Below are 16,055 nucleotides of genomic sequence, written 5' to 3'. Positions count from 1 at the left end.
GGGGCAGAGGTACAGCGTCTGACATGTCTTTGAAGAAAACTGTAACAAATGACTTAGCAGACACACACACACAGATTTACTGCCCTCTTGTAGCTTAAATACTGCCGACCAATTGTTAATCGACACACAAATGACACACACACATCAAACATACATATGGATTTCTTGTATTTCATCTCAGAAATCACTACTTCCCTAAATACACTGCTCAAAAAAATAAAGGGAACACTTAAACAACACAATGTAACTCCAAGTCAATCACACATCTGTGAAATCAAACTGTCCACTTAGGAAGCAACACTGTTTGACAATACATTTCACATGCTGTTGTGCAAATGGAATAGACAACAGGTGGAAATTATAGGCAATTAGCAAGACACCCCCAATAAAGGAGTGGTTCTGCAGGTGGAGACCACAGACCACTTCTCAGTTCCTATGCTTCCTGGCTGATGTTTTGGTCACTTTTGAATGCTGGCGGTGCTTTCACTCTAGTGGTAGCATGAGACGGAGTCTACAACCCACACAAGTGGCTCAGGTAGTGCAGCTCATCCAGGATGGCACATCAATGCGAGCTGTGGCAAGAAGGTTTGCAGTGTCTGTCAGCGTAGTGTCCAGAGCATGGAGGCGCTACCAGGAGACAGGCCAGTACATCAGGAGATGTGGAGGAGGCCGTAGGAGGGCAACAACCCAGCAGCAGGACCTCTACCTCCGCCTTTGTGCAAGGAGGAGCAGGAGGCGCACTGCCAGAGCCCTGCAAAATGACCTCCAGCAGGCCACAAATGTGCATGTGTCTGCTCAAACGGTCAGAAACAGACTCCATGAGGGTGGTATGAGGGCCCGACGTCCACAGGTGGGGGTTGTGCTTACAGCACAACACCGTGCAGGACGTTTGGCATTTGCCAGAGAACACCAAGATTGGCAAATTTGCCACTGGCGCCCTGTGCTCTTCACAGATGAAAGCAGGTTCACACTAAGCACGTGACAGACGTGACAGAGTCTGGAGACGCCATGGAGAACGTTCTGCTGCCTGCAACATCCTCCAGCATGACCGGTTTGGCGGTGGGTCAGTCATGGTGTGGGGTGGCATTTCTTTGGGGGGCCGCACAGCCCTCCATGTGCTCGCCAGAGGTAGCCTGACTGCCATTAGGTACCGAGATGAGATCCTCAGACCCCTTGTGAGACCATATGCTGGTGCAGTTGGCTCTGGGTTCCTCCTAATGCAAGACAATGCTAGACCTCATGTGGCTGGAGTGTGTCAACAGTTCCTGCAAGAGGAAGGCATTGATGCTATGGACTGGCCCACCCGTTCCCCAGACCTGAATCCAATTGAGCACATCTGGGACATCATGTCTCGCTCCATCCACCAACGCCACGTTGCACCACAGACTGTCCAGGAGTTGGCGGATGCTTTAGTCCAGGTCTGGGAGGAGATCCCTCAGGAGACCATCTGCCACCTCATCAGGAGCATGCCCAGGCGTTGTGGAGGCCACACACACTACTGAGCCTCATTTTGACTTGTTTTAAGGACATTACATCAAAGTTGGATCAGCTTGTAGTGTGGTTTTCCACTTTAATTTTGAGTGTGACTCCAAATCCAGACCTCCATGGGTTGATAAATTGGATTTCCATTGATTATTTTTGTGTGATTTTGTTGTCAGCACATTCAACTATGTAAAGAAAAAAGTATTTAATAAGATTGTTTCTTTCATTCAGATCTAGGATGTGTTGTTTAAGTGTTCCCTTTATTTTTTTGAGCAGTATATTTGAAACATCCATTGAGGTGAATCTTACTACATGCACTTCATATCACATCAAAACTTTATGTATTTCCTGACAAATAAAGAGAGAATGTCTCATGCTTAACCATTCCAAATCATTCCTTATCATTCCTTTCTGTATTTTCTTAATTAAAGTGGCCATGTGATTCAGATGACTGATTTATGGATGACTGCAAATATTGTATCAGGGAAGCCAGTTTCCATAGAGCAGCCCTGTGTTAGGGAGCACTCAGGCAACTGGCCCAGTGGGGGCTCTACAGGGCTCCATAGTGGCTCTGCTGTATTGAGGGCCTGCTAGCTGTGTCTTTGTCTGTCTTCCTCTCTGCATCCTCTGGAAAGTAATGCGACCTAACCTTACAGAACAATACACAAACACACGCACCACCATATGGACCACCACTACAGTGGTCAAAGGCATTGTTTAGGCTCAGTAAGTGTTGCAGTGGTTTGACAGGACCCTCGTGTTCTGGTGTTTAATGTGGCACAGGAACACAACCCTGTGTTTATCAGCTGTTGCTCTGATGTGACTGTAGAAGACACCGAAAGTTAATCTGGTCAGTCATGACGCGTTAGTTATACTGGTATACAGTGTTTTCTCAAGCCCTGTTGAAAGAAAGTTCATATCTAAACAATGATGCAAATGTTGAAATGTGTATCCTTTCATTTTCCGACGTTTCACAGCTACTCTGCCTTTTGGCTAAATGTTACTTAGTCTGTGTGGGTTGTTTGCCTGTCTCTTGTTGTTTTGTTGAAATCTATCTGGTAGAGATTGATTTATATTTCCAGTAAAGGAGTCTGGCAGAGAGCGACAGTAGTGTTCTTCTCAGGAAGACCATCGTGTGTGAGCGTTTTCTTTTTCATGATTCTTTGCATCTGGAAGAATGGAGAGTTTTAAGGTGAACTTTAGAGTGAACTTCCAATTAATTTGTAATAACAGAAGTAGGGACATTACAAACACACACACACTTGCATGCATCCACACACACGCAGACACACACACACACACACACACACACAAACACAAACACACATTCTTCCACTCAAGCATGAATAAACAACAAACTGCTACGACAGAAGTTTATTTTGTCAGTGAAACTTAAAACCTCGACACAAACAATAACAAACAATCCCTCTCGCTCTCTCGCTCTCTTTCTCAGATCAGCTCTAGCAGACAGAAAGTGAGTGGAGGTGGATTCCCTCCTCATGACTCATAGCTGGTCTGAGATCAGCAGTAACCAGCTCCCTCCTCCGGCTTATTGGGAGGTTTAATCTGATTGACATGTTCATGTTTTGGGATTTGATCAGAGACCTCAGAAAGACAAACTAGCTGTGCCGACTATATTGCTGAGTCTGAAATATTATTTTTAAGAATCTATTCATAAGATGGCGTGTAATATTGTATAATAAGGCCAGCCGACGACTGGTGTATTGTGTAACCAAATCTGTTGTATATTTTTTCCAACTTCCACATGATTTGTCATATTCAGATATGCCAGATATTCTTGGTTTTTCTCCACAATGTAGAAATGGGGGAATAACCTACTGTAACCAAACTCTACACTGTATTATCCTCTATTCGGTATATCGCGTTGCGTTGCCTATGAGTGTACATAGATACTATATTGGATAGTTATTGAGGTTTACATCCCTATTGCCCATCTTTGTCCCCTATCTAATGCTCAGCTCTTCCCTACAGCCATAACAACATCACAGCTGCCTTTGCTTTACTGCGTAAACAGGGTTCAAGTCACCATTAAACACTTAAAGAGCCTTTAAACTGAACCACATAACCCCAGAGTGACAGGTGCTTCATACTCAGGACAGCAGCTGTCAGTCGTTCCCACAGCTGTTAGGACTGGGATTGAGGATGCATGTTGTCATTTTTAGTGTGAATGACTGTGTATCAAACCTGAATCATTGGCACGATTTGAAACTGTGTTAATAAGCCATTGAGCTAAAACCTTGGCATGGAAGCTAACACAAGTCTTGAGGTCTCAGGCAAGGTTACTTCAACACATGGATTGTGGCTGGCTTATGAGCCATTTTCTTTTTTTTTACACTGATCATCACTTTTTCTTTACATAATGTCTCCGCCATAATTTCCTATGACGGAAAACAGCTTCTGGACATCCGAACAGCTATCACTAACCTCGATTTGGATGAAAATGTCTACTTCAAAGAGTCGGGAGCTCTGGATGTTATCCTTACTCTGGACCCGGCCCGAATCCCCGCGACTCGAAAGAGGAAGCGGCGGCGAAAGAGGCAGGTGAGCCGGTATCCTGACGACACTACGTAGGCAAGCAAATAGACCGCCATTGCCCTCTGTTCTATTGATGAACATGCAATCACTGGATAACCAACTGGATTGAGCTCTGTTCGAGACTCTCCTATCGTCTAGGAGCAACAACGGCTCAGCCACGAAGTGGTAGGCCACACAAGCTCACAGAAAGGGGCCACAGAGTGCAGAAGTGCGTTGCACGTTAAAAATCATCTGTCCTCGGTTCCAACGATCACTACCGAGTTCCAAACTGCCTCTGGAAGAAACGTCAGTACAAGAAGTGTTCTTCGGGAGCTTCATGAAATGGGTTTCCGTGGCCGAGAAGCCACACACAAGCCTAAGATCACCATGTGCAATACCAAGCGTCTGCTGAAGGGTCTTAAACTCGCCACCATTGGAGCAGTGGAAACGCATTCTCTGGAGTGATGAATCACACTTCACCATCTGGCAGTCCAAAGAACGAATCTGGATTTGGTGGAACCAGGAGAAAGCTACCTGCTCCCAATGCATAGTGCCAACTATGTTTGGTGGAGGAGGAATAATGGTCTGGGTCTGTTTTTCAGGGTTCGGGCTGAGCCGCTTCGTTCCAGTGAAGGGAAATCTTAACGCTACACCATACAATGACATTCTAGACAATTCTGTGCTTCCTACTATGTGGTAACAGTTTGGCAAAGGCCCTTTCCTGTTTTAGCATGACCATGCTCCCGTGCACAAAGCGGAAATGGTTTTTCGAGATCGGTGTGGAAGAACTTGACTGGCCTGCACAGAGCCCTGAACTCAACCCCATTGAACACCTTACAGATGAATTGTAACTCTGACTGCGAGCCAGGCCTAATCGGCCAAAATCAGTGCCAGACTTCACTAATGCTCTTGTGACTGAATGGAAGTAAGTCCACGCAGCAATATTCCAAAATCTAGTGGAAAGCCTTCCCAGAAGAGCAGAGGCTGTTATAACAGCAAATGGAGAACCAGCTCCATATTAATGCCCATGATTTTGGAATGAGATGTTCGACGAGGTGTCCACATTGTCACGGTTGTCATACTGTAGAGAAGACCAAAGCGCAGCGGGTTGCGTGCTCAACATCATATTTATTAAATAATGAGAACACGGAAAAACAAGAAAACAAATAACTACAGTTTTGCAGGCTATACGCAGCAGTGCAAAATACAACTACCCACAAAACCCCAGGTGAAAACAAGCTCCTTATATATGACTCTCAATCAGGAACAACGAAGTACAGCTGTTCCTGATTGAGAGCCACACAGACAACAAAGAAATACACAAACCAGAAAACCCTAGAATACCAATAACCAGAACATACACCCAAAACCCTGGAACACATAAATAAAACACCCCTCTACAATACACACAACCCCCGGACCACATAAAACAAATACCCTCTGCCACGTCCTGACCAAACTACAATAACAAATACTCCCTCTACTGGTCAGGACGTGACACACATGCTCCTGGTCATGTAGTGTTGGTTTTTCTCATCTTTCCAGCGTTGCACTTTATTTCACATAATTTATTTCCTTATAGAATCATAGCTGCGCAAAGGGTTCTGGAGGTGCCACTGCACTCCTGATGAATTGAAATACATTTGCCAAAGTTATAGAATTACTGCTGTCTGTTCAGAAATAAATGAATCAATTCTGAATACTACACCAGGAGTAGGCCTATAATTTAGCCACAGATGATCAATAGTTTATTTAAAAGAATTGCCTAGCTGTGGATTGTGTGTAGTCCAATCACAAGGCATGCCCACAGTCGGGAACACGTGGCAAATCTGTCAGTGAACATTATGCAGCCAAAACAGGCCGGTGAGTGAGCTGAGCATCATTGGGTGAGTCAATGAAATTGGAAAGCTTTTTTAGGACTATAATTTCCTCCAAATTGTGTACAATATGTGTGTCTCCACACACCTAGATCTAGGCTATTGATGGATTGAAAATTGAAGACAAGGTTGTTTTATTGATCTCAGGTTCTGTTTGTCAGTGTCAAAGTAGCCTGTCATTTCGATCATTTGTGAGGTATTAAAAAACATTCTGCTAAGTGTCCAGTGATCTAAAATGATGTAGAAATGCATGAAATGTGTCTATAAAGGCCACATTTGTCCCAAACCCTAGGCTATAAAAAATGTTACCCGTGTTTGGAGGTGCCGGAACAAAAATTTAGCCCGAGAGGAAAGTGACCTGGGGTGCTCTGAGGTACCAGAATGCATGAAAACAAATCTCCTTTATAATAAAGCATTTAATATTTTGCATATAATTTTTTTTCCGGCACCTCCAAATGTACTAATTAAACACTGATCAATACACCTAGTCACTACAAAGATACAGGTGTCCTTGCTAACCCAGTTGTCGGAGAGGTCAATGTTGACTTTAAAACAGTTAGAGTTCAATGGCTGTGATAGGAGAAAACTGAGAATGGGTCAACAACATTGTAGTTACTCCATGATATTAATCTAATGACAGAGTGAAAAGATGGATGCCTGTACAGAATAAAAAATATTCCAAAACATGCATTCTGTTTGCGACAAGGAACTAAAGTAACACTGCAAAAAATGTGGCAAAGAAATTCACTTTTTGTCCTGAATACAAAGTTTTACAGTATGTTTGGGGCGGATCCAATACAACACATTACTGAGTACCGCTCTGGGGAGTTTTTCACAATAAAACATTAACGGAATGGAGGTAAGTAGAGGCAAAATCCTAGAGGAAAATCTGGTTCAGTCTGCTTTCCACCAGACACTGTGAGATGATTTCACATTTAGCAGGACAATAACATGAAACACAAGGCCAAATCTACACTGGAGTTGCTTCCCAAGAAGATAGTGAATGTTCCTGAGTGTCTGAGGTACAGTTTTTACTTAAATCTGCTTGAAAATCTATGGCAAGTCTTGAAAATGGTTGTCTAGCAATGATCAACAAACAATTTGACAGCTTGAAGAATTTAAAAAAGAATAATGGGCAAATGTTGCTCAATCCAGGTGTGGAAAGCTCTTAGAGACTTACCCAGAAAGATTCTAACATGTATTGACACGGGGGGGTTTAATTCTTATCTTATCAAGAAATATTACTGTTTTATTTTTCAGATTGTTTTGCAATTGTCGGAATTTTTCTTCCACTTTGACATGAAATAGTATTTTGTGAATATCGTTAACCAAAAAAATATTATTCAATCAATTTTAATCCCACTTTGTAACGCAACAAAATGTGAAAAAAAGTCAAGGGGTGTGAATGTAGGCCTTGTAGATACCTCAATTACCTCGTACCCCTGCACATTGACTCGGTACTGGTACTCTCTGTATATAGCAATGTTTTTTTTTTTAACATGTTGTTGTTATTCATTATTCACTTTGGATTTATTCCTCATGTCACTATTTCTATAGATGTTTTATTGTTTATCTAACTGCATTGTTGGAAAAGGACCTATAAGTAAGTATTTCACTGTTAGTCTACACCTCTTGTTGACGAAGCATGCAACAAATTAAATGTAATTGGGTTTAAATTTTGATTTGAGCTTGTAGTTCATCTTGACTCTATCTAGCCTACAAGGAAGGTATAATGGTAATCAAACGGCACTTTAAAAATTAGAGGTATAACAAGGGTTCTTCTAAGATCCTCAAAGTTCTTTGAAGAACCGTATGGTTCTTGCCACTGAAAATGGCCCACAAAAGATTCTTTCAAGAACCCCATAGGAGGTGGGGTTCATCAAGGAACCTCCTTAGTTGGTGGGGGTTCTTGCAAGAACTTAACTGCCCAACTGAAACACATGGATTTGAATGTGAAAGGACATTAGGTGCAGGCACTCAACTGAAAAATGTAAAGATCTCCTCAATTTAAGGTAAGGTTTGTACCTTGTATGATCCAAATTGATATTGTTTTATGATGATACCATCTATCTTTTCATATTTGTGCAAATCTTTCTAAAACAGAAAATGGACACAATTCAATGGATATCAATCAACAAAGAGGTAAGAATATGTAGGATATAAGAATATGTGATTCACCACCTGGATTCAGTCTTATGTAGCAAAACCTGAAATGTTTTTTTTTACATTGGTAAAAAGTAGAGACTCAGAGCTACAAAATGGTATATCATACACTGCATTTTTTTAGGAACAATGGGAAAGTAATTCTGCTTTGAAAGTTTTAAAATTTGTATTTATTTATTTGTTTTTTTATTGAATATTCGAAACATACAATATACTTGCAGTGAAGCCGCCCAAGAACTACATCATACCAGTCATCCAACAGATTCCCATTCAGAGGGACACACAGAAGCACCCAGGGTCAATGCCCTGCTCAGGGGCATGTTGACCGATCTACCACCAGGCCAAAAAATGTGAACCCAAACCCTCCAAGATCCCCCCACAGTTCCCCAATAGCTGTCCCTCAACCATTCGAGACCCCTCCCACAGTCCCCCCAAAGAAGAAAAATAAAAAATACAATTAATTCCATTCCCCTTCCCCAAGAACCCCCCACTGCACCAACAACCAAGAGAAGGAATTAAAGAGAAAAAAGGAAAAGACAGAAGAAAACAGCAAACAACAATGCATTTTTTTTAAATAATAATACATTTAAAATAAAGTACATCAAGGACAACTAAAATCATAACAGCAATGCCAACTGTATATGTTTGTGTGCATGTCTGGCACTATTACATGTATGTGTGTGTTCTTGTATGTGTTTATTTGAATGAGAGTGTGTGTATATGTATGTGTACAAACACCTGCACGGCATCAGCCTCAGGCAAACCGGCATTAGTTGTAAAAACACTGCCACTTAGTGTCATTCAAATGTACTTTTTATTATGTTTATCTTTGACCATCATTCTCTCCCACATAGCAACTCCACTCCCACTTGTCTCCAATTCCACATACCAACCCTCAGCTTCCCTCAGCCCATCCCATCTATCTCAGCTGGCCACCAACTTCGGGTTTCTACGCAACACATATCTTTTAACTATGCTGTGATGTTTAACGTACAATTTCAATCTATCTAATCGATTAGAATCCACAGATTGCGTGTTGAAGATACTTTTACTAAGAGTATTAGTATATTAGTAATTGACTGACCCGGTCTCTCCAGATCTCCTAACAGTACTATTTCTAGGGTCAATTTTAGATCAATGCTATGCATTTTCAGCCATTCCTGAACCTGAGACCAGAAACAGGCTACCTGAGGGCAATACCAAAATAAATGGTCTATTGATTCTGTATCCTCACAACAAAATCTGCAGAGCTTCGATGATTTTATGCCCCAAATATCCCAAAGTCTTGAATATTATGTTGTTTTATTTATCAACTCATTCACCCTGTACCATGGAATCGGTACATCAAAAATCTCTTCCCAACTATTTTGCAAGCTGTGTGGCACAGTTGTCAACATCCTGGTCCTGAAATGAAACTGGTATACTTTAATATTAATTTTATTTTTTTTCCTCTGCCAGTTTTGATCCTTTGTATTGGGCAGACAGACCAGTTCCCTACCTCCTCCCGCTGCCAGCCACCTCCTCCATTTTTGGGGCAATGCTGGAATCAATTGGTTGTACTGTTAGATTGGGCAAACCTTCCTGTACAATTCAGATAACTCCATGAAGGACATAACTCTACCATTCCAATTTATATTATAATTTAAGAACAAAATACCCTTTTCAAACATCTTTCCCATAAATACAGGTATTTTATCAACCAGCACATTTGAGTTCAGCCATAATATTTGTTGTAATATTTGTTCTATCTTTTCAGGGGGATGCAATTGAAATTGTAGCCAGCTCTGCAATGCTTGTTTGAAAAAGAGAGATACTTTGAAAAAAGTATCATTTTCAATTAATCGAAAATTGAGACATGGCAATCTGTGCAAAGGTAAAAAGGCAATTTTTAAACAATGGATGAGCTTTTGTTAGTAATCTACTTGAGAACCATTTAGGGTTCAAATAAAACTTATAAATGGTTGCAGGAGCTTGTCTATTTTTACAAGTGTTCTATTGAAATTCAATGTGTAGAGCTTATTTATATATTTTGTGATATGAATACTGAGTATGTCTACTTCACCATCAGCCCCTTTTATAGGTAAACTGTAGGGTAATGTAAAAGTTGTATTTTTTAAGGATCCAATACGTAATATTGTACACTTATCATAATTAGGTTTTAGTCCAGAGAGTACAGAAAATACCATAAAATACCATAATTTTCTTTTTTTTAATTCAGCATACCACTGATTTCAATGGCTGGCACTTTTATAATAGGGCAAAATCGTCCCCGATTGCAGTTCCTAGGGCTTCCACTAGATGTCAACAGTCTTTAGAAAGAGTTTCAGGCTGGTTTTTGGCAAAATTAGGGAGAAGTTGTAGTTTTTCTAAGTGGCTCCCATTTTGGCTGTAGTGTTTCCAAGTGTTTCCAAGCGCATGGCCGAGAGAGCGCGTTCTTTTTGTTTATCTCCGGTAAAGACAATAACGATTCTCCGTCTTAAATTGTATCATTTATTTGCGTATTAGGGTACCTAAGGTTTGATTATAAACGTTGATTGACTTGTTTGGATAAGTTTATTGGTAACGTTTGGGGTTCATTTTGTATGCATTTTGAAGGAGGGAAACCGAGTGGATTATTGACTGAAGCGCGCCAGCTAAACTGAGTTTTATGGATATAAAGAAGGACTTTATCTGTCCTGGCCTTGACGATGTCCATAGCCTCTTTGTCGCAAAACTCCCTGATCTTCTCAAAAAAGATACGTTTGTCTAGCTGTGTCCATTCCAGGTGGTGCTTGTACAGGCAGACCATTTATGGGAGGAAGGATGTCAGTGTTACGCAGCAGCTCAAAGCTGGTCCCGACTGAGTCTGATCGCTCCTGGGCGACAACAACACCAGACTCCAGAGCATCAAATCTGTAAAACCGGAAATAAAATAAAACATTACAACCTTGCACAACATCAATTCACCTCCCAAGTTTAGATAAGAAGAATAACCTCATACAATGCAGTGAAAATGATATTCACCTGAATTGAAGTACAGAGTCAGGTATTGTTGCCAGCCATTGCTTTCCACCAGCACCGTACCATCCTCCAGTCCAACCAGCTGTGGGATGTAGACCCATATACCAGTGCTGTCCTTCACAACACCAGCAATCTCAGACAAAGTGTTCACTCTGGTCTTTCTGAAACGCTGCTTGATGAGGCTGAAGCCCCAGTCGGGAGCAAACTTGGTGTGCTGTCCTCAGATAATCGCATGGTTTGCTTTTGCCGTAAAGCCTTTTAGAAATATGACACAGTGGCTGGATTAACAAGAAGTTAAGCTTTATTTTGATGTATTACACTTGTGAATTCATTAAAGTTAAATATTTATAGTCATTTAATTTGAATTTGGCGCTCTGCAATTTCACCGGATGTTGTCAAATCGATCTCGCTAAAGGGATTTGATCCCTAAGCTTCTGGCAGATTGGCAGATCTGAAGACCTGATAGTTGTTCCTCTTGCACTGCCAGCACAGGTCTGTCCTCGGCTTGGAGCTTGAGATGTGGGGCAGCAATTTTCTCCACAGATTCCTGAAGGATGACAGCCCGACTACACGTACCTCTGGAAAATACAGAAAAAATGTGAGATCAGTAAAAGTAGTGCCAATCATGTTGGAGGTCAATTAAATCATCAAAATGTGTTTATCCTTTACATATCAAATGTTGTCATCGATTCGCCACACTGCTGCTTTTGTCACATGGGATGGCAGCAGCTTTCTACCAAAGTGTTTGTGTCCTGGGTGGCATTATTGCATTATCCTCTGCGTGGTTGTTGATGAAGTTCAACACTTGCTGCAAGTCCTCATGCTTCAGGTGTAAACTGTGCTTGCTTGGGCCAGCTCTCTTTTTGATGGGAGGCATTAGGCCATTCTCCTTGTATGACTGGTGGAGGAGAGTCAGGCGTGTTCTACTGATGCTGAAAGACAAATTCCAGATACTAACATTATGCACACCTCTGAATAAAACAAGAAACTTGTTCGATCAACATGCACTGAAAAATCATTCTGGCTATGGATACGGAGCACATCAACATGTCAGAGGAAATACCTACTGGACTTGGGGCTCTGCTGGGAGTTTACCTCATATTTAGAGTTTTTCATTCTGCTTTGCCACTAAAATCATAATAAACACTGAGATAAACACTAAAATATTGTGTTATTGTTGTTATTTTTATGCATAATTATTATTATTATCATTAATATCATAATAATAATAATAACAGGAGAGGTGTGGGGGGGTGGTTCAAAAACAAACCCCAAAAATGAACCCCTTTTAAAGGGTTCTTCAAAGAACTTATAGGGGTTCCCCCAGAGTTTCAATTTGAAGAACCCCTAAAGGATACTCCATGAACCTTTTCTTTTTAGAGTGTGCTATTAGTCAAAGAGAGAACACCTTGTCCCCTTACACTCATGGGAATTGGCTTAAATGATTAGGGCTAAATTGAAATGTTTCTTACAGAAGATATATGGAAAGCACATGTATAACCATGGTAGCAATTTAAATGGAACAGTTTAGAGATTATTAGACCAAAGGTGAGGAAACAACATTTCACCTGACAAGACCTAATCCAAACATTACACTGTTGATTTTATGTGCATTTTACATTTACTGTATTTTTTGCAGCATTTGTTAACAAAATCTGAAAATACTCTAGGTACATTCAGTAACATGAAACAAATATTCTTGGAATATTTGGGGTAGGTGCAACATAAGACCAAAAAATGACAAGAGTTTGAGTGAGAGGTCTAACTGGTGTTTCAAAGTGGCCACACACCTCTCAAAAGTGTGCACAGCTCCTAAGTAATTTAAATTCACTTTTATGGCTCAAAAAAACAGTCTTCAACAGTAAGGTCCTTTTTTGAATTTTCCTAGCTCTGCCATTGAGGAACTAGAACACTTGTAGTTGTTTTGTTTGGAACAGAGCCCTGCATCCCGCCTTTACACAGTTACTGTTGTTTACGCAATTCAACGATGCGTGGTCAATGGCAATTTTTTTTCTTTTCACAATACAACAAACAGGCTCATTCTGTTCAGAACAACCCAGGGTATAACACCATGTCATCTTGTAACTGTACATCAAACATAGGGATCATAAACGTTGACACTGTATGTATGAGTTTTATGACATGGAAATGTGAAGTGCACATTTGGACTCATAGGTGTTTGGCTTGCTTGTATGACATTAAAACGCTATTTATTATAATCCTCAACGTCTCATCTTTCAAAATACATTGAGTCCTCGTAATTTTTACAGAAGTTGCCCAATTAGCGGGAGGGATGGGGGCAACGTCTTTTCGCGCGCGGTTCTCAAGTTCAAAACCGCTATCAGTCAAAACCCATACAGAGCTGGGAAGCAGAGACCCTGAGCTCTGACATCATGTATAGCATGTTACTGTACAGCCACTGTGTTCCAGTGGCTCTTATCAGTCCAAATCTGCCATTTTCAACCCGTATACAGGCACAAGTGTAAAGGGCTACAAGAGGCCAAGACATAGTATCTAGTCTTATTTCATATGAACTAGTAACAGATGAAGTTACTGTCTGATTCACTTAGTGAGACTGATTTGAAGTACTGTTGTTTCTCTGTTGGATGACTGAAGGGAATTTTTCATAGAGCAGTAACAGAGAGAAACAACAGAGGGTAATTTATTACAGTGGGAATTTGAGGATAGTTCATGGTAGAAGGAAAGTCTCGCAGGGGTACATACATCTCCAGCACACACTGAGGGTAATTTTTAAAAGAGGGAAAAGCCTCACATGTTGATCAGAAAGCCTCAGTGTGTGTCTGAGCGACCACAGCGAGCAGACTGAATTAAGGACGCAGAGATGGCTCCCTTGGGTGCTCCAGCTGTGCTGCAGTTTCTCTGAATGAGCCATGTGATTCATACACCCTCCAATGGCTCGCCCACCAGTCGTTTGTGTTTACCCGATACGTCTATTCTGCTTGGATCACTGACTGTGTGTGATGAAGGAGAGGGTAGGAGAGAGAAGAGTGGATAGGAGAGTGAAGAGAGGAGAAGGCGAGTAACAGAAGAAAGGGAAAGTGAGATTGAGCTAGCATAGAGCTATGCGTGTCCAGCTGAAAGTGTTTCCAGAGCTGGCTTTGATTAGTGACTGCGGCCACGCTCTGTTACTTGTTCAACACACACACACACACACACACACACACACACACACACACACACACACACACACACACCCCAACCCTCTGCTCTGGGTGGGTAGAGTGTTGACCCTACCCTCAGCCACCCATCTCTGTTCCTCTGAGTCTCAGAGGATAATGTTTGTCACAGCCTGGCTGGTGATAATCTCACTTACATTAAACAGACCTTTTTTTTGTTTCAACTGAACCCAATAGCTTGTGTGTGTGCATCTGTACTGTATTTTCTATATTCCCTCCAATATTATCTCACCATGATGTAGAGGGCTGATGCACGGGAGGCCCACTCCTCACAAACACACACACTTCGAGGAAGCCACATCAGGCACAGGAAAGCGGTCATAAATAACTGGACCTTTTGTCACGAACACAAACACACACACACACACACACACACACACACAAACACACTATACACTGTAAAAAAACATTTGTTGAGACAACTTAAAAAAGTTTGTAACCTTGCTGCCTTAACATTTTAAGTCAAGTCCAGTACGGATTTTGTGTTGCGTTAACTTCATCTAAAGTTACTTAAACCTAGTAAAGTAAGTAGAACTGACTAATTTGGATTTAATAACTTGTTGAGTGAACTTGATACTTTTAGTCAAATCAATGTGCTTCGGCTGATTTTGTTAGTTGTATTAACAAAGCTACTTAAAATGTATTGAAGTATTTAATACTCTGAAAAAACTAAACTACTGTAACCTTGCTGCCTTAAAATGTTAAGTTGTGTCAACTTCCTATACAGTTGAAATAAATATTTATTTATATTTCTGAGCAGTTTCTGAACAGTCTTTCAAATATCCTTGAATGGACAGAACAACAAATACTTCAAAACCAATAGAATTTAAGTACAAAAATACAACATTTAACAGACATAAAAACTCACTTTGAAGACTGTGCACTGTGTGTGTGTGTGTGTGTGTGTCAGTTCTGGAAAAAGTACCAAATTGTCATACTTGAGTAAAAGTACATTAATAGAAAATGACTCAAGTAAAAGTGAAAGTCACCCAGTAAAATATTACTTGAGTAAAAGTCTAAAATGATTTGGTTTAAAATATACTTAACAGTCTGATGGCCTTGAGATAGAAGCTGTTTTTCAGTCTCTCGGTCCCTGCTTTGATGCACCTGTACTGACCTCGCCTTCTGGATGATAGCGGGGTGAACAGGCAGTGGCTCGGGTGGTTGCTGTCCTTGATGATCTTTTTGGCCTTCCTGTGACATCGGGTGGTGTAGGTGTCCTGGAGGGCAGGTAGTTTGCACCCGGTGATGCGTTGTGCAGACCTCACTACCCTCTGGAGAGCCTTCCGGTTATGGGCGGGGCAACTGCCGTACCAGGCGGTGATACAGCCCGGCAGGATGCTCTCGATTGTGCATCTGTAAAAGTTTGTGAGTGTTTTTGGTGACAAGCCGAATTTCTTCAGCCTCCTGAGGTTGAAGAGGCGCTGCTGCGCCTTCTTCACCACGCTTTCTGTGTGGGTGGACCATTTCAGTTTGTCCGTGATCTGTACGCCGAGGAACTTAAAACTCTCCACCCTCTCCACTACTGTCCCGTCAATGTAGATAGGGGGCTCCTCCCTCTGCTGTTTCCTGAAGTCCACGATCATCTCTTTTGTTTTGTTGACATTGAGTGCAAGGTTATTTTCCTGACACCACATTCCGAGGGCCCTCACCTCCTCCCTGTAGGCGTCTCGTCGTTGTTGGTAATCAAGCCTACCACTGTAGTGTCGTCTGCAAACTTGATGATTGAGTTGGATGCGTGCATGGCCACGCAGTCGTGGGTGAACAGGGAGCACAGGAGAGGGCTGAGAACGCACACTGG

The sequence above is a fragment of the Salmo salar genome, chromosome ssa18 (genome assembly GCF_905237065.1).
Source record: "Salmo salar chromosome ssa18, Ssal_v3.1, whole genome shotgun sequence".
Classification (NCBI taxonomy): domain Eukaryota; kingdom Metazoa; phylum Chordata; class Actinopteri; order Salmoniformes; family Salmonidae; genus Salmo; species Salmo salar.
Note: the sequence above shows the minus strand (reverse complement) of the source record.